Here is a 19007-nt window from a genome sequence, read left to right on the forward strand (position 1 = left end):
TAATTTTACAACAAATATTTTGAGGTATTTTAGCAATTCTGGACAAGTAGGGCTCCTACAACAAAATACAGGTACCTGTATATAGCAAAATACAGGTATCATGCAAACTGATGGGAAAAGGCTGTACACGGCTGAAACGTAGCTTACCGCCTCGCTCGCTTTCATAAGCCTGCAGTGATATTGCAGGACTGCTGAACTAATCAATTGCTGCATGTAACGGTCTCAGAAGAACAGCTGCACAAATAGACTGAACATTATAGAGATCACAGGTGCTGGGATTTTAAGTCAATCATCTGTGCAAGCATAAACACTTAGGGCCAGCATCTCAGATAACACACTCTCAGACAGCGTGGAAACTGGCTTATTGCAGTCATTTTAGCCATTTCTTGCACTAACAGCCTACACTTGCTCAAAGTCTTATCTGCAGAGCCAGAGTGTAATGCTAACAAATCTCGCTCGAGATCAGTTAGGTTAGGTCCTAATACTGGAAGAATTATTAGTGTAGAAAGGCAACAACTGTAAAAACAGGAAAGAAGGATACTTGTACTGAATATTTTCCTCTTTCTTTTTTTTGAAACCTTAAAAATGCACTATATAAGAATTGCTGTATTTCGGTAGAAAATTTTTGGTAGGAAAGCATATAAATAACGTAGCAGGTGAATGCTGACTGGCAGTACATTTCCGGTATGTGTCATAGAAATGCAAATGACCTTTTTTACATTTATAATCTGTGGAGGTCTCATGTTAAAGGATGAAGCTAATAACAAAATTATCATTTCTTTTTCCTCAAAGCAGGAAGGTGGAAAAAAAGTTGCTTGAAAAAGGAAGCTCTGAAAAGCTGTCATAAGCGAAAGTACCTTGCTCCTCAAACCACTGTTCAGTTCAGAGACATAAATTAGCCAGGATATCAAAATCTGCATCTCTTACGCTTTACTCAGCAAAAGAATTTTTTCTATTTTGTAAGTGAAAAGAAGCACAGCACTGTGTATAAAATGATAGAGAATAACATTTGGAACAAACCAGTGCTAATTATAATGAGATACACCAATACTTGCAAAGTGATTAATACCAGCAAGTGTTGGATTCTCCATTGCCCCACGGTCTGCTGTAGGGCAGAGATGTGAAGCAGTGCAGAAGAGGAATGGCAAGCCCTTGCATATTTACTTTGCCTCACGGCAGATGTCTAGACAAAGTGAAGCAACGCAGATTAAGCCCTAAGCAACTCACTGTAAAAACTGGTGGGATTTGTGCAGTTTTCCCTGTGCCTGCGTAAACTGACAGTACAATGCTTTTGAACACCCCGACGCATCCTCTGCAAACCCGGCAGGTTAATCCTGGGCATTACTCATGTCCCAGAGTCTGAGGAATAGTTCACAAAGGCCTGAACTTCATTTGCATGTGATTTACAAAGTATGGTTAAGTTACGCAGGATACATCACATAGTTTCACAACACTACCAGTGACTGAGACTAATCTGGAGCGAAGTTCTGATACGGCTGAAGTCAAAGACTACAAGCCCATTCACTTCAGTATAGCTGTGATTTTATCCAGCCATGCACAACAGGAGGCTGCTGGAAAAGCTGCAGCACATCCCAAGAAAAGGGAACTAAAATGTAATCATTCACAGTTTTGTTTGAAGGCCAGAGCACAACCAGCCACTCTGAAGACATGAGGGATATCTATGAACATAGGAGGAAACGTGCTGCAAGCCAGTCAACAGAGTTGTCCTGATTGGATCCTAGTCTCATAAGAGAGTAAGCTTAGGTTAGGTTTCTTACGGCTAATTATCTAATAGATACCATAAATAAAGGAATTGTTGCAAAGGTTGCAAAGGAAATAAGTCATAAAAATGCTGCACTGGCAGAAAATGCAGAGTTGTGGAAGAAAGCCAATATATTGCTCTCTCACACAGTTTCTTTTGGCTATAGCATTTGTAACTTGTCAACATCATAATACTGAATTAAAACTCCATTATATTTGGGAATGAGGATGATTTTCTTCTATTCTCATTGTTTGTCGATTGCTAGAGGGGAAAAAAAATAAACACAATGATTTTCTTTCCTTAGTCCTGAGGCTGTAGTTAGGTGTTCAGCCCCTGTCCCCCTTCTCCCTCTCTTTTGCCATGCTGAAACAAGTGCTTGTGCAGCCACACTGTGAGCAGATCGGGGAACTGATTCATGCGGAAAAAAAATTATCCCACAAGTGTATTTTTTTCAGTCTTGTGTCAGCACAAGGTAGGATATACAATCAGACTGCAAAGAGTAACTGGAGGTAGGAAGGAGGCTGCAACTGCTTAACTGACTTTGCAGTAAAAGTTACTTATAATGCTTCACTTGACTGATTAAAAGAATATGAGGTAGAGACTGTGCTAGATTAGATTTTCCAGGTAAGTGGAATGCAATTAGTGAAGACAGCTTTACCTGCTCCATCTAATAACGTTCAGATCACCACATATAATCTAGAGCAACCTTAGGGCTGCCCTTTATTTCATTTTTTAGTTGAAGTTCTCAGATACTTTTTCAGACATCCATGAAGGGAAACTCTGGGAAGGTCTTTTTCACCAAAGATCTTGTTTTTACCAGAAATAGAGATGACGAGGTGCTGGAATCATGTTTCTTAATATCCCATAGGAATCCTCCTTAGGTAAAGGTGATCAGAATGGGACAGTAAAAACAGATCTCCAGATATTTTGCAATTTCACTGCAAGAACAACACTGCCAAACCACAGAAGATGATCAGGGCTTGCATGCTTTCAGAGACACTGTATGAAGTAAAACCACAGCAACTGATTCTCAGACGGTAAAGTGTTGAAAATAGTGAGTCATCATACCAGATAAGGAGCTGTACTTTTCCTTCAGAGTTGCTTGAGTTCACAATCTCAGTGGATTGCTATGGCAAGCCCATTTGTACTGGAAAATGGAAATTCATCCCGTATCTGCTGGATAAGCAACAAGATAAAAAAGTTAATTTCTAAGAGGGATAACTAAGTACCTAAAAGGGAAAAATGTTAGGAAATTTGGCAGATGTGGTTTGACTGTGATTTTCATTAATATGATCCTCCTTTTAACTAACAGAGTTTTAGAAATCAGAAAGCCATCTAAATTTCCTTCTAACGATATCTAGTTTAAGATTTTCCTTACTATTATTCAGTAAAATATCAATTAATTTCTCTTTACTAGGATTTAGCAAAAGTTTATACAAAACCAATCACTATATCTTAATGCTCAGATTCATGATCAAGTTATCAGCTGAGATACGGTAGCTCTCCAAAGATGAGATTAATCTCATTTAACCTTAGACAATTATATGTGAGTTAATCATACAGACTCCTTTTAGAGTCAGTGGAGAGCAGGATTCACCTGCTGTTTTAAATAGATATCCTAGGATGAGATGAGCTGCACTCCAGAAGCACCTGTTTCTTTCCATTGACTTTAACAGGAACTTAGACAACTGGCTCAGATGTAGACATCTCTAATACAGAGGTCTAAATTTAGAGCAGTGAATCCTACCCAATGTGCACTCTTAACCTATGGCAAACTGGGAGTAATTTGATGCAATGAAAGAGAGTTAAGTAACATTACTTTGCATTTTATGGGTCAACTGCACATATGAACAATGTGGTAACTTGATTGCAAGAGTGAGCCGTTAATCATAAAATGTCTTCCAGATCCATTTTTATGCAGGAGAGTGAGAGAGTCAAACCCTTTGCTTTTTTAGCATCCTGAGATTGTCATCGGTTTGGCAGGAGGAAAAGTGGTAAAATGCTAGTAAAATAATCAACGTTTCATGGCACAATATTATCCCTTCCTTTTTTCCAGTCACTTCAGAGCCAGCTACAGCTATCCAAACTCTCAGCACTTCTTAATTTCTCTCTCCTGGGTATGTGAAGAAACAAGAAGATCAGGTAGCCTACTGATGTTGATTATGGCTGAGCAGCCGAGGTTTGAATTCCCAGCCCTGACCAGGGTATCTTATGTCCAGTTTGTTTTCATATCTCTGCTTCTCTGTAGATCTTTTTCATATGGGATTTTGCAGCTGTCTTGCTGTATCAGCTTTTAAAGTGTTCCGCTCTTCACGCTGCAATCTTGCACATACTGGCAAAGTGACTGGGTTTCAAACTTAACTTTTTTCTTCAGAAAAAGCACTAGCCCCTGTAAGTTCAAAAATGCCCGTGTATTTTCTTGGTACCAGTTTTTTTCTCTGATAGAAGATGAGAAATCTTTCCCAGAGACTTGCTTTACCTGGCTCTCTAACAGCTGGACTTATTCAGTGTTGCCTACAGCTAGGCTTCACAGCACAGTGGAGGAGCGAGTGCTGAATTTAGAGCAAAAATAATATGCAAAAAGCATGCACTGCCTAGTCTTAAAATCCATTCCAAAATAATTATTTCTTTTCTCTTATGAATCCTCAACTCTCCCTTCAATTACTGTTTTTGTCCTTTCATTCTCATCTTTTCTACTGAATTAAATCCAAAACCTATATAACTCTGAATAGATATGCATATAATATCTTGTTATACCTACACATATTAGTCCTCTACATTCCTAAGCTGATTTTTAGTATCTCCTCAAATACAAGTGCATAAATGGCCAGTCTGGGTCTGACCACCAGTTGATGTAGATGATCAAAACCTCTCATAGGCCTCCATTTTCTTTAATATCATTTGATGGACCAGAACTTCAGATGGCAGAAATTGATGCAGAACCAGTACAAAGCGATAACATCATAGAAGCAAAACCAGTGTAAATCTGAAGGATGCATAGAGCTTTTTGAGGTGCACCTGAAGAGCCTTCAGGAGTCCTACATGCTGGGGATGGGGGGGTCACAGTTACTGGGAAAGGTTAGCTCAGCCAGTGAGATGCTCTTTGGGGATATTCACAGCAAGGCGCCTAATCCCTAGAAATGCTCATGCTTCTGCAGTTTACCTGCTGTCAGAATATGCAGCTGGAGAAGATGCTTTCTCAGCCTGTTTAAATAGGCAAAGCCCTGATGAGATCAATGGAGCTGTACCCCGGCCATGGGTCTGCACTGACTGAGAGCAGTTTACTGAAACCAGCATAAAGGCAGCATAATTGGATGGTGTGCAAGTGGTATGGTGAACAACACCCTTAATGTGAGCAGGAGTTTATTTTGCCTGCTCAGCCTCATGGGAGTGGAACAGGGCAGAGAGGGGAAGGAGGGATGGGAAGGGCTCACGTGACAGTGTAAACTCTGATTGCTTCTCAGGTATAAATGTGGACAGGAACACGAGCCAACACACCTCAACTGTGGCACTGCGCTACTTAGTTGGCTGACTACCCACCTGCGGGGCTTGGAGGCAGACTGGTGCTCCCCACCACCCAAATAAGGCTGCCAGTGCACCAAGCAGCAATGCGAGGGGGACCGTGGTCTCCTAAGACCCTGTGCCTCTCCTCCCTGTCCGCCTGCAGTAAATCCACCCAAGAGGGAGGGCATATAGTGTGACAAACTTCTTCAGAAAAGCCAGATTTAATGACAGCTCAAATTCATTTAGCCTTTCCTCCCATGGTAAGAAAAAAAACTCACTCTCCATTTGTTACAGTCAGCATCTGTTTAAACAGCCCCAGGGTAAATTTCCCAGAGTAGCCATTAGGCAAAGTGCTCAGTTCTGAGCACAACATGGAAAGTTCAGCAACTTTACGTCCAAAACCAGATTCCCTTGGGCACCTCTCATACCTCTTCTGACACGCAAAGAGCGTGAGTTTGTTGTCCCAGCTCTCTCTTCACGCTCATCACTCTGAGCTCGTGCTGCCCTCCATCGCTCCTGCCTCACTCCTATGATGGATAAGGTTATAAAAATTGGACATATGGCTAAAAATTGTTCTTGCATGAATTTATGTACACTGTAATTTTCTTGTTCAGCATGTTTGCATAGGTAATCCAGTTACAGAATCTAACAGTATCTCTAACCTTTCTACAGCGTGAAAGTTTATCATCTATTGCCTGACCCCTAGTGGAAATAATGCACATTTTGGAATGATTTTTAATTGGCATTGTATATCTTGAGGACTATGGGATTTGGGGGGGCTAGAAATGTATTTAATTTACATAACATGCTTGATTGTGCAAAAAATAAAACCAGTGTGAGTACATGCGACATTTTTTTCAAAGTATATTCGAACACATTATTGAAATGGAAGGATGACTTAGTATACCTAGTACTTTATGAATGTCAGACTTCATAATGTCAAAGCAGACCTCAGAACAACACTGATTAGTCACAGTTACTACTGTGCTGCACATTAAGAAATAGGTTTATAGGTTTTATTCAAAATGAGTAGTTCAGTTTAAAATGGCAGCGTGCAAAATATGCCAATAGCACAGACCTAGGGTAACCGATACTTCCTCTATGGTCAAGACACTTAGTCATTATAAATAACAAAAACTCTATTCCAACGACCTCAAGAATTTTCATCTTGGTGCATCACTTTCATCCATCCACAGATGTCACCTCCTCACTAGCTCCATTTTGACCCCATTCTTGGATAAATGTCGGTTCCTTACGAGATCAGTGTTGAAGCAGCTCTGAAATGTATTATTTGTTTTCTTTGCATTTTATTTTCTTCACTGTGTGTTCCCTAAATTCATCTTTGCTGTAGCAATTGTTAAACAGTGCCTGAAGCAGTAAGGGGTGTATGCATATGTGTACACAAGGCAGCAATTTAATTCCCTTTTCTCTAGAACCTAAAAGAATTTGAAAACTTGCTCAGTAACAAGAATGCTGAGCATATTTCTTAGCTACTTATTCATCTTGCCTGCCAAATTACTAACAAAATGCCATCTCCTTTCCCCCGACTCTGTTGGATTTCAGAGGCATCTTTGTAATTAAGCCTTTGGTTCTGTAGCAATATGGCTATTGATGGTTCTGAATGAGGAGAATACAGTAGCATCTGGAAGGCTTTGATTAAAAATTATATTGAATATAAAATAAGCCAAAATAATTCCTTGTAAAAATGCCTCTTTTAGTCAAAACTGTCTGTTAGTAGAGAAAATATTAATGGGTAATTTCTGACTCAGCTGCATCTGAAAATTTTGGGCTTGCTATCTACTCAGCTCAGCCAGACATTTCTTGATTCATTATTCACCACCTTTTTGAAGCTTGGAGAAGCAATTTTTTGCTGCTGTATGATGTGATTAGAGGAAAGCAGGGGAGTCTGTGTATTGGAAATGGTTAGGAATGATAGGTCAAGCCTATAGTAGGCAAATACTGGACTTAAAAAAAAAAAGTATTTTGGTTTCATATTCATGCAGTCCTCCAGTATTAATACCCAGCATGCTGAAATGCAGAACACCTTTCAGTTCAGCCGTATTTCTTTTTCTGGTCTTCTCTTTCTAACCAGTTCTATGGATTATTCCCCATCCTCACTCTTCCCATGCCCTCTCTCCAAAATCCCCTTAGCCTGAAACAAGTTGGTGTCTCTTCTCCTCCTCCTACTTTGCTTACGATAGAGCACTGCTTTGATTCCCACTCAACCAAGTCAGCTTCACCATCCTGCCATCATTACTTACATCCTCACTTCTTACCCCAGCTTCCACTAAAACATTTACAGACATGTATTTCCTGATTAATGCAGAAGACATATAACAAGATCACCATGGGAAGGAACACTGAGCAAAAATACTAACCGCTATTTCATTAATCTTTCCCAATACACTTGTTAAGGGTATAAAATGAAGACAGCTGCTACCCTGAAGTTGGATGAGATACACTAGAATTCTCAATTAATTTACTTCACACATTTTTCTTCACTCTTTTTTAATTACATTTATTTTATAAGTGGAGGCTACAAAATTGTTTTGTTAATTTTTAAAAGAAACTTTATAGCTGATATAGCTATAGCTGAATTTTTGCACTGACAGTAAAAGAGAAGTATATAGCAGCTCAGGATCTTGCAGCTGTACATTGAACCACAGGCATTAACAACTGCCATTGCTTGATATAATGAAAATAATCTGTCTTTCTTTTGGTGTTTTTTACTGAAGAGCTTTTATGCTGTTCCTGGAATTGTAATCACACTTCTGATAGTTTCTCCACTTTTTTCTATTGGCCATCCTTCCATGAGCAGTAGGGTGAAACCGTAAAGACTATCCGCATTGCCAGTAAAGATTTTAATGATGAGTGAGAGGAAGGAAAGTACTGCTTTAATCCTCTGATTAGAAGATTCTGTTTTATAGAATGCCATTTCTTACCACTCGTTTTTCACAGATTATATAAAGATTATTAGAATGAACATTCATTTAATTAGACTTTTCTGTACCTTCATAGTTCTAATTCAGACCTTTTCCAAAATTAGGCCTGTAACAGGAGTTTATCCCCATTCTTTCTACCCTAGTTGTAATGTTTCATTCTAATGCCTTGTCTCTGTCTACTTTCCTGATCTCTTGATAGTTTCTCTATCCTCTGTAGTGTAAGAGATCAGATTTCAAGCTGCTGAACTTCAGTGAATGTTAAATATTCACCTATCAAGTTTGGAAACAGAGCACTTTTGAGATTATTTCATCACCACCCATGGGACCAGTTTAGGGCTTAATCATGCAAAGGTGCCTCCTGGAAGCAGCTGCAAACCTCCGGCTGAACAGAGTATCTATCTCCGTATCGCTTAAGAGATGTACATCACCTCACAAAATTTGCGCTAAAAACAACGAGGGCTGTGAAAAAAGCATTGAACACTAACACGTGAGCTATTTCAGAGGTGTAATCTTCACCTGGATGATATTTTCCTTCTTCATTCAGCAGTCATGCAATGCACAGAGATTGAGAGACACCTAAAACCTTTGAAAACAGAGATGGGATGGTTTCCAGCAAGAGAGCAGCAACTCCCTCTACTGCCAAGGTCTTGCATTTGGCCCAGATAAGCCTCCTTCAGTCTTGAAATCATCATGAAAGTAATAAAACGCTACAAAAACACAAGGAAGGTATGTCCTGGTACTGTTTAGAACAGCTAATTGTGGGATGGAGGAAGCAAATGACTGTTACAGATAAGAAGGTTTGTGTTTGGAAGTGTTCATTTTCAAAGGAACACATCGTTTGAAATAGTAGAAATAGATGCAAATGCCTTCAGGTGTGTTTATTTGAATCAAAATGATCTCATCACAAATTCTTTGCCTGCAGATGCAAAAGCTGCAATGTGGTCATTTGAATAATCTCTGATGAACCGCAAGAAACATCCTGTCACTTTTGGAAGAAAACATTTAATAAATACCTGTTTGGACAACTACACCTTCGGAGGTGTTAACATAGCATTGCGAGGTCATCAGACTTGCAGATTTAACTGAAGAACAGCAGTTCAGAATATGGAGTCATGAAGGGATTTCATGTTTCCAAAACAAAAGTAATATAAGCATTGAAAACCTTGCGGGCAGACTGATTTCTCACAGTACTTGCAGAAATTAAATGACAAACCTGGGCAGAAACAACACACAGAATGGAAAATCCATACACAAAGATCTGTAATAGCTTTTTTTAGAGCCTATTGTTATTATTTTTCCTGTAGGTTTTCTTAGATATTTAACAAATTAAAGTGATCTGATCATCTGTATAATTTTAGGGCAATTCTCTCCCTCTCTGATTTGTTCCAGATAATTCTTCATAGTTTTCTAAAAATACCTTGCAAGAATTTATACAACTCTGATTTCACTAGTAGAATGCGCATCATATGATCAGAAAGACTTTGCCAAAATCTTAGTTGTTTAAAGTCTTGGCAGCTAGTATTTATATTTTTTGCTGCTCTTAGACCTATCTGAGCCTGACTGACTTTAGGAAAGATCTGACCCCATTAATACTTACTTCTCAGCCTCACATCTACTTTGCTTGATGTGAAAAATGCATATATTTTATAAAACTACCAGTACTGTTTTGTATGAAAGTGAACAACTTCATCATGTGCTTTAATACTGCTGTCAGCTTTGCCTTTCCCAAGCCTTTACCCTGCTTCCCACTCTAACTCCTCCAGCCTATGCATGAAATCAATATACAGCTACACTTGGGAAATTTCTCTTTTCCTCTTGGGCCACAATATTCCCATAAATTGCTACTGGGTCATTACTGTCCTAATCCTGGCTCACTCAAGTTTCAAAAATTTGTTTTTCTTCTGACTAGTGTATAACATTTCTCACATTTCCATGGCATTGCTAAAGAGTATGTGAATGTTTTTGCTTCAGTTTAGTGATTGGGAGTAAACATGGAAATAAGGAGAAAAAGCCCAATGCATGCTCTAGAAGTCTGCGTGGTATACCAGTTTGAGTATAAACTATATAAATCAGACGCATATTCTTCCTTGTATGAGCCCAGTTGCAGCTATTTGAAATAATACCATGGAAATCATATGTAGTAAAACCAAAACAAAATAAACCAAAAATTCTTTGGCTGAAATGGGGAGTACTGATTTTAATAAAATAGGAGCTTTGTCAGATTTTATTTTTCCATTAAAACTTTTCTCCTCTTTTCTTCCTTTTTATGAATTTCTAATCTGAGCTCTATACAGGCAACTAAACCTGGCCTCCAATCCTATTTGGCTGAATACACAAAGGATTCCAACTGTAAGATTAGCTCTCTAGAGACCACCCTTTCCTTCTGCTTCTCTGTCAGTTCTGAAGAACAGTTCAGCAGGTTGCAGGCAATTTTAAGCTTTTGATCAAGTACTTTTTAGGAAATTAAACATGTGTCGCAGTCAATTTAGAAACATTTGGGCTTACTAATGTGAACTGTGTTATTTTCTATAGACATAAAATACCAGAGCTTGCTGGAGCGGAGTATAAAGATGCTTTGGGGAGAAAAACATAGGAATTTTTTTTTAACTCTCAAATACAGTCTGTAAACTGTCCCTGATAAATGTTTTTCTCAGAAATGTTAGTATTGGTCATATCATAAATATTGTGACTGAATACAGTGTGTGGCTCAGTTCATTTGTTCTGCTTTTGCTAATTGTATTTATAAACATTAGACCCAAATTAAAGCAGGGAAAGGACTGGGTACAAACCTAAGGACAATGAGAAATTCCATAAAAATGAGAAGTTGCAAATTTCAAACCCAATAAAAGAGATGCTTCCCCATCTTCCTAACCCAATCTACCCCCAACACAGGCACCTCTGGCACATGATTAAGTCATAGATCGCATTGCCTCACCATTTCTTAGCAAGTTTAAAGAGAAGTGGACATTACACTGATATGAAAAAATACCAGGGGTTGGAATGATCAATGGGACCAAGCACAAAGGGTGTCTGCTATGATGTTGTCCACTATAGCCACTAAGAACTGCTGGCCAGGTTGGCCTGCATCAATTTTCTACTATGTTTCTTGCACCTTCCTCTGAAATGTTTGATGCTGTTTCCAGCAACACGCAAGATACTAAACCAGCAAACCATTGGCGTGAGACAGTTTGGCCATTCCTCCGAAGTAGGTTTTTCCAGCACAAGCCTGCAGATGCCCTCCAACAGCAAAACTTTTCCTGCTTTAGCATAGTTTTCTCAGAAGAAAAGATACAAAAACATAGAAAGAGGGCAAAAACCCACTGTCTGTCTCTTACAGCCTGTTGGATGGGGTTTAGTCCCAGTTAGTGGAACCAGCTGTTGAACCATGGTCAGCTCCTGAACTGCCTGTTGTCCAACCTGTTTTGAACATCACTTGCTTTTTTCCCCACTACTGTCCTCTCTGTCCAGAGCCATCACCTCTCAGTCTTTGCTTTGCAGATGGTGCCTTCTCCTCCCTTTTCTCTCTCCCTTGCAAGCTCAAGATGAGCTTGGGAGCACCCAGCCACCAATGCTGGAGAGGGCAGCTTGCCTAGTTCTTTTCTCCTGATTATCACACCTGAATTAGATGCTATTAAAAGTCCAGTGCAACTCCAGATTTACATACATGCTCATATGTTCACATATATGCAACTATATATTTTTTTCCCCCACAGCTTCTTGAAGTGAGGAGGAGAATTCAAGTCCTTTTTTTTTTAAAAAAAAAAAAAAGTTTCTGGAGGTGCTTAAATTCTGAAGAGAAATATAGTGGATATGAACATATAAAAACAAAGTTTTATGTTAGAGAGCTCACTGGATTTTTACCTTTTAGAGAAAATATTTTTGCACTTTATGGCCAGACAAAAGAGGAATTTTTGGCACCTGCTTCTTCCCATGTCACATACATACGTCTGGAATTGTTTCACTGTACAGTAGGGACTCGTTACATTTTAAGGACTGTGATTATATGTTTGAGTCCATCACAGGATGCACTACAGCGCAATCCAATGGTTTCAGACAGTCTCTTCCTCAAGAAGAATCACACACTCCCTGAGAGTGGAAAAATGTTATCATCTGGCTCCAGCCTGCGTCGTTCATCTTCTGCATGTGTCCCAGCTGTCGATACAACTGCAGGTTGTGTGATCACAAGGTCTACAAAAGAAAAGGAAGAATAAAATTGACTTTGCTTTCTCTTAAAATACCAACATGAGAAAATGCTGCAGTCAACTTCTGCATTATCTCAGATCTCAGGAAACACACCTTCAAGGCAGTGATTAACAAAGTGACTAAGGAGCTAAAGCTCAGAACTGATGCATCAGCCACAAGGTTTGAATCTCTCCAAATCTGTCCTGAATCAATATGAGGCTTTTATTTTCTGTGACAGTAAAGTCTATATTTTAAAACAGACAGGTTTCCAGTTCCTGTCAAAATCAAGTGGCAAAAACATTGACCTCTGTGGCCACCCTATCCCAAGCTTTACCCTGGGTCTGCTATGTGGTATGCCAGGAGTTGCAGCCAGTGCACTGTTAGTTAGTATAAAACACTAGGGTAAAATGGACATAATCTTTTTTTGAATTAAATCTATTTATATTAGCCTATAACATGAAGGAAAACTTTAGACTAATCTATATGTGCCCCATGATTTGCTACTACATTAAGTTTGATTAATTCAGTTATTTTTTCTTTATTAATTTATCCAAATGTATTGATCAACTTTTTATTAATAGAAAAGGTAACCAGGAGATTTCTTTTTCAGGGAAGAGTTCATCTAGACCAAAAACATAGTTACGTTTATCAAAAGACTCTTTTGTTCAACAAAATATTTGGCTAGTTTAATCAAAATGCGAATTATGCCACTACTGAGAAAAAAAGACAGTGCTTAATAGCTAAATGTTACAGAATTACACAGACATTGCTGCTAGCAATTTATTTTGGAAGATCTCACTTTTAAAGTTCAATCCTGTAAACAGTGGATTATATTGCTATTTGCTTTTCACATGAACATCTTATGTCGGGGAGGTAAACCTTCCCAAAGCTTCAAAGCTCAGCATGTTGAATGTTTAGGCCCCATGATTTTACCATACCCAGATTTCAGATGGAGAAGTTATTTTTAATATTCTTAATAGTATTAAGAAGGCGAGGACATATAGACTCTGTATGAGGGAGGGCAACCTCGTGCAGGTCTCTTTTCTCCCCTTTACCTATGGATAGGCGTTGATATGAGGCTGCCCCTTGCAAGAGTCCTCTACCACAGCCCTCAGACATGGGTGTACCTGCGTGGCTGCACCCTCCCTGCTGCTCCCCACCACCCCCTGAGCCCAGGGAACTGAGCGGCAGGATAAAAACTGAAGGTGGCTAAGCTTTCTTCTTTCTAAGTGTTTCTGCTAGGTGGGCTCACAACCAGGGGGCTTTGGCACAGCGCTGCCGTGACTGAGCCAGCAACCTCCTCTGGAGTGTGAGGTAGGAGCCAAGGAGTTTAAAAAGTGCAACAAGAAAAAGTGATGTCCTTCTTTCTTGCTGGAGTGGTTTGTGACTGCACCTCTTACACGAATCTCAAAACGTCATGTTTTAGAGTCAGGAAAAAATGACAAGTGTGACTAACAGGCATGACATAAAGTATTATAATCTTTTTGTTTTTTCTGCTGCTACCATATAAATGGTAATTTCATGATCTTACTCTGTCTTCTTTTCAAATGGTACCTCTGGAGTGGGCTTGCATTCCCTCTGAATGAGAGCTGGAATTACAGATTCACATATTTGCAGACGTATAAATACAGGCTTAAAGCCACTGAGGAATTCAGGAAACCAGAGCTTTCAGTAGAATTGCGGAAAGACAGCCCTAACTATATGTAGACTAATGTAAGATTTCTGAAGCTCACTGGTAGGACTCAGAAGCAAAGTTTTAATTAGAAAACAGGTTTTTTGTTTTTGTTTTTTCTACAGCAAATTGTTGGTGAACTCAAGCTAGCAAATTTCCACTAGATGTAGAAACAGTTAAAAACTGGTGCAAGCAGAAGTTACAGCAATGAGCATTGACCGAACACTAATTCTCTCAGTGCTGGTGATGGCATGACTATGAAAATAAAGTGGAAATGTTTAAATGTGAGCATTCTCCTTACCCCTAAGCATGTCAGCAGTCCTGCAGGGGATGAAGCTGGAGATTGTCTGCCAGAGAAGGGATGTCATGATTTGTCACCCACGCTTTCCGTAGTGACACTGGGAATTTGACCTTATAACTTCACTTATCTTCTCTCTGCTTTTATGATTCATTGCATAAGGCCTTGGTTTGTGTGCAATTTTTCCTGTGTAATCAGGCTACGGTCTTGACAGCAACTTGATTCTGTGTGTCGCAGCACGTTTCATCATTTGCCGCATAGATTCCTGTCTGTCAGCACATCACAATGGCAGGATCTGGGGTTTGTTTGGGTTTCTTCAGTTATCACAGATTGTTCCATGGCCTCTCCTGTAGAATTCAATTCCAAATGATTAATTCTAACATGTTTGTCCTGTTTCTGTATACTTACCAAAATAAATGGAGTGATCAGACAGGAAAAATGTGTTTCCAGGAGTGTTAGACACCCTTCTTCATTTTATCTCCCAGCCCTTCAGGATTTCTAGTGATTGAGAGGTGAGGTTGTGCTTGACGATAGAGCAATGTCTCTCTGAAGTCTGGGCTCTTTCATTTTAAAGCTGAACTTTGACACTATGGCATCTTAAAGCAGTATGAAAAAAAAATCTTCACAACCTGTACTGATAGCTCAAAAAGAGCGGGAACAGGTTAGAAAGACAATTTGCTTACCAAATCTACAAGAATAATTAGGCTATATAACTGCTAAGGCAAGCACCTAAGACTAAAATTTATTTCAAGACCCATGCTCACCTGTTTTCAGAGTCCTGAGGCACTTAAATCGCAATGCTCTGGAGGGAGAGAGGGAGCCAAGGGATGCGCAAACTGCCTACAACTTGACAAGCCAGAGCAGCAATACTACTGGCTTATTCTTGAGCCCTACTGAGAACTATGAACTAGTTATTGCTCTGGCTCTTCTGTGAAGTCCGCTCTGATGGACACTCTCAAAGTCCTTATGCTGGGTTGGGCTCTGCAAGGAGCGGCCTGCTTTTATGGGATAGCTTCGCTGCCAATATGTCCTCCTCGCCTCTTCATTTCTGTCTCTTCATCCTTGCCACTGCCCTTCTGCCTCTCTTGATTTTGTACTTTGGGTATTGGCTCCATCACGCCTGTCCTGAGCCACAGTGGTAATTGATTTATTGTATTTACTAATCTCTTCTTTGGAAATTGTTCAGCTTCACACAGACTATTTAAATATGTCTTTGGACAGAGAACAATCTTGAGCATGATTAAAAGGTGAGGAAATTTTCCTTGAATGGAGAACCTGTCTATTTGCCACTGCTACAGCATCTAGTTAAGTATTTTGTTAAGCATACTTTGGAAAAGGAACTGAAATTCAGCGCTTTGTCTCCACAGGCCCTCCAGTTACCAGTCTGCACTTGCTCACCTTAAGTTATTAGGATGTTAATCTGTGCAAAGAGGAATCATGTAAGTGGAGCTAATCATTTAGCATCATCTTAAAATATGAATAGCCTGGTAGTTATTTCAGCCCTACAGGAACTGGAGATTTAAATCAACTCAGGCAGAAGTTAAGTTCGGAAGTTGCTAGTGGCAATGGAGCAAAGCTTACAATGAGTTCAGCTGCCACTCAGCTACAGTGACCCTTTGAACTTGCTAAATTTGGCCTGAATTCTGAGAGAGATGGAGACAGAAGTACTGTTTGAAACAGAGAAATTTAGCTCATGTAAAGACTCTAGGATGTTATAGGACTATTGACTTTATTTTTCATATAAATGATGTATATCATGGTAGTTCCCGTGGGTAAATAATAATACATCCCGTCACGGTGGATGCCCTAAAATAGAAGGGTCAACATTTTCAGTCCTGGTGACTATATTTAAATTTTCAGTAAAGTAATTTTAAACCACTATGAATTTCAGCTTGCTTCAGTAAGAGGTCATCTTTTGCTCTTGCACAATTATTTGTAGCGAAAACTAGATTTTGCTAAAAATGAAATAAAACTCATCACGATGCTTTGCCACTTGTTTGCTGCAGAACTAAAAAAACAGATTAAACTTGGCTACTTTTTTATCATAGTGATGCATGGTGGCAATATATAATTCATCATCTCTAATGGAATGTAAATGTTGCTGTCACACACTGTGTTCTGCCTCATTGAGATAGTGGGAATATATTGTTTAAAACTGGTCACTTGAAAAAGATATCAGAGGATACAAATTCTGAAAAAATCTATACAAACTTGTTTCAAAAATCTGTATTTAAGAAGATACAGATGTGCTTTGTGTTCTTCTGACTCTTTTTTTTTCAATAAACTTACTTACTTCGTTGCACTAAAGGGTACAAAGAATGACTAAATTACATAGATATCAAGTATTCTTATGCTCTTGACACTTGGTTCTTCCCAAGTCACTTTATTTAGGAATGAGATCCAGCAGATCTCCTAGCAATTCCAAGGGTTTCATATGAATTTTTTTCCAAATCATTAAAAAAGACTGGTTTATTACCAAAAACTACGTGACCATGTGGGCTCCCCTCTGTTTCCTTAATTTCTTTCAGTTAATGCTTTTTATAAACCAACTGATTCAGATTTTAGAGAAGAAAGGTCTAGAAAGGAACCAGCTGATCCAATATTAATAAATAATCTTGTAGTTTACGAGTGCTTTTTGCAATATTGAATGCAATGAAACATTGGTCCATGGCTAAGATTCTTGGCTGCCACAGCAGTATCTCTCACACACACAGAGACAAAATTTGGTTTTGTCGGAGCATTGAGGTGAAGCTTGCTCCCTCCTTATGAAATCATAACATCCATAACACATATATATAACACGTAGGACCTAGGCTGACATTTTCCATGACCCTGACCACCAAGACTTCCTATTAGGATTGCACAGCAAGAGCTATGAATAGAGCACCCACAAGGAGCAGCAGGGAGAGAAAGTCACTGCATTCTGGGGCACATATTCTCACTGACCACATACAGGACATTACCATCACTAAACAAAATGAAGAGCAACACCGACACCCAAAAGAACAATGTAAAAAACAGTATCACTTACAAGGGACAAGAATGGGCAAATCAGAAACAATGTCCTTTGTAAACTTTCATACACTAGTTTGGAGGAAACGACATTTGGACTAAACCAATTTTAGTCTGCAAATATTTGAGCACTCCTAGGGAATGAAAATACCCCCTATATTTACATGTCATTTTAAAACATTTAGAAGCTTTTAGAGTTTGGGTATAGTATAGTATTCACCTTGGTAATTCAGCAAAACTTGTTTTTTTCAAGGACGAAGACAGTTCTTTGCACTCAACACAAAATACATTTGTCTATCACGCATACCGTTTTCACCTGATTTGCTCTTTCAGTGTAGTTGAAGACCCAATTCTATGTTAGCCACCATTTATAGAATTGCAAGGGACAGAAATTAACCTATTTTATAAGGATCTTATTGGTAATAATTCTGGACCTGGTTGTAAGAGGGCTTGTTTTTCTGGCAGATGTAGCCTATTTCAATTGAAGTCAATGGAAATTGAAAATCAGATCCTAAATAGGGAGTGACAGGCTGGAGCTGTAGGAAATGCTGGCTGCACATGAACCTGGAAATGACATTGGCATATGAAACACATTTACTAAGTCTCTTCACTGAAATATCATCTTGGTTAAGGAGCATTTATGACAAGCTGGTAGTATCACTGAAACCCGCCTTTGCAACATAAATTCACCCAGGAATGACGGTTTAGTCAGACATAGCAATGTTGTAATACCTATACAATTCTGGAATATTTTGTACATTCTGAATTTATTTTATTCTGCCACACATAAAACTTTACTTGTGTAAATTAACATATAAAAAATTTTGTATTTGGATTATGTGGTGAATGGGTGATTTCGTATGGGTTTTTTTTTTTTTTTTGAATACATATTAGAAATAAAACTGTTTCTACTCTACCTGAAAGTCTTTCCACAACGTGAAGTGGACTTTTAAGAAATTTTGCTCTGAGATTATTAGAATTATTAGAAGGATTTCCGTCTATTCTGGAAAGAAGAGTGTCAGCCCCTTTCCCTTCTGTGGTTGGTCTAGGACAGATTAATATTTATCTAGTCATCTAGAGTCAACTTTTTATCCCTCACTCCTGACCCTTTACATCACCTTTCCATCTTTATTATTCTTCCACCCCACTGGCCTGAGAGAGGAGTAAGCAGAATCTATCAAGGATGAGAAGCAAAAGGAAGAAATCTGTCCTAGCTAGAGTTAATGCCAAAATTGCTCCTACCTTTCAGTGAAAGCCAAGATTTCACAAGCAATATTTTGCCAAGCTCTCCCAAACTTGTCAAGTACAATTAAGCTGTTTTGAATGCAGACAGGTCTAAAATTCTCACAGTCCTGAAGAAAAAGAGAAAAGTTATTATCAAAAGACATAGCTTCTGACTACAAATCCTCACAGGCCCCAGTCCCCCTCTGATTTATGCAAATTTATTTTATATATAAAACCATTTGGACTGTAAGCTGTTCTGTGCAGGGCCAGCACAATGATATCCTGGTCTATGGCTGGAAACCCTGAAATTCAAAATAACACCTATCGTAAAACAGTACTAATCCACCTGAGCTGTAGCACTCCACCAGGCCCACACTCTCATTATCTGCAGCAGCAAAGAGAATGAGGAGT

The 19007-nt window shown here is 39.0% G+C and overlaps 1 long non-coding RNA gene across 1 annotated transcript; it reads right to left on the bottom strand.

Moving 5' to 3' along the window:
• Window positions 1-9081: 9081 nt before the first annotated feature.
• LOC135327927 (uncharacterized) lies at window positions 9082-18677 on the bottom strand. The gene is made up of 3 exons (XR_010388556.1): window positions 18615-18677; window positions 14364-14707; window positions 9082-12396 (listed from the first exon to the last, which is right to left on the bottom strand). It is a non-coding gene; the product is annotated as an uncharacterized LOC135327927 (long non-coding RNA).
• Between the last annotated feature and the right edge of the window lie 330 nt (window positions 18678-19007).

The sequence above is a fragment of the Dromaius novaehollandiae genome, chromosome 3, assembly GCF_036370855.1.
Source record: "Dromaius novaehollandiae isolate bDroNov1 chromosome 3, bDroNov1.hap1, whole genome shotgun sequence".
Taxonomy (NCBI): domain Eukaryota; kingdom Metazoa; phylum Chordata; class Aves; order Casuariiformes; family Dromaiidae; genus Dromaius; species Dromaius novaehollandiae.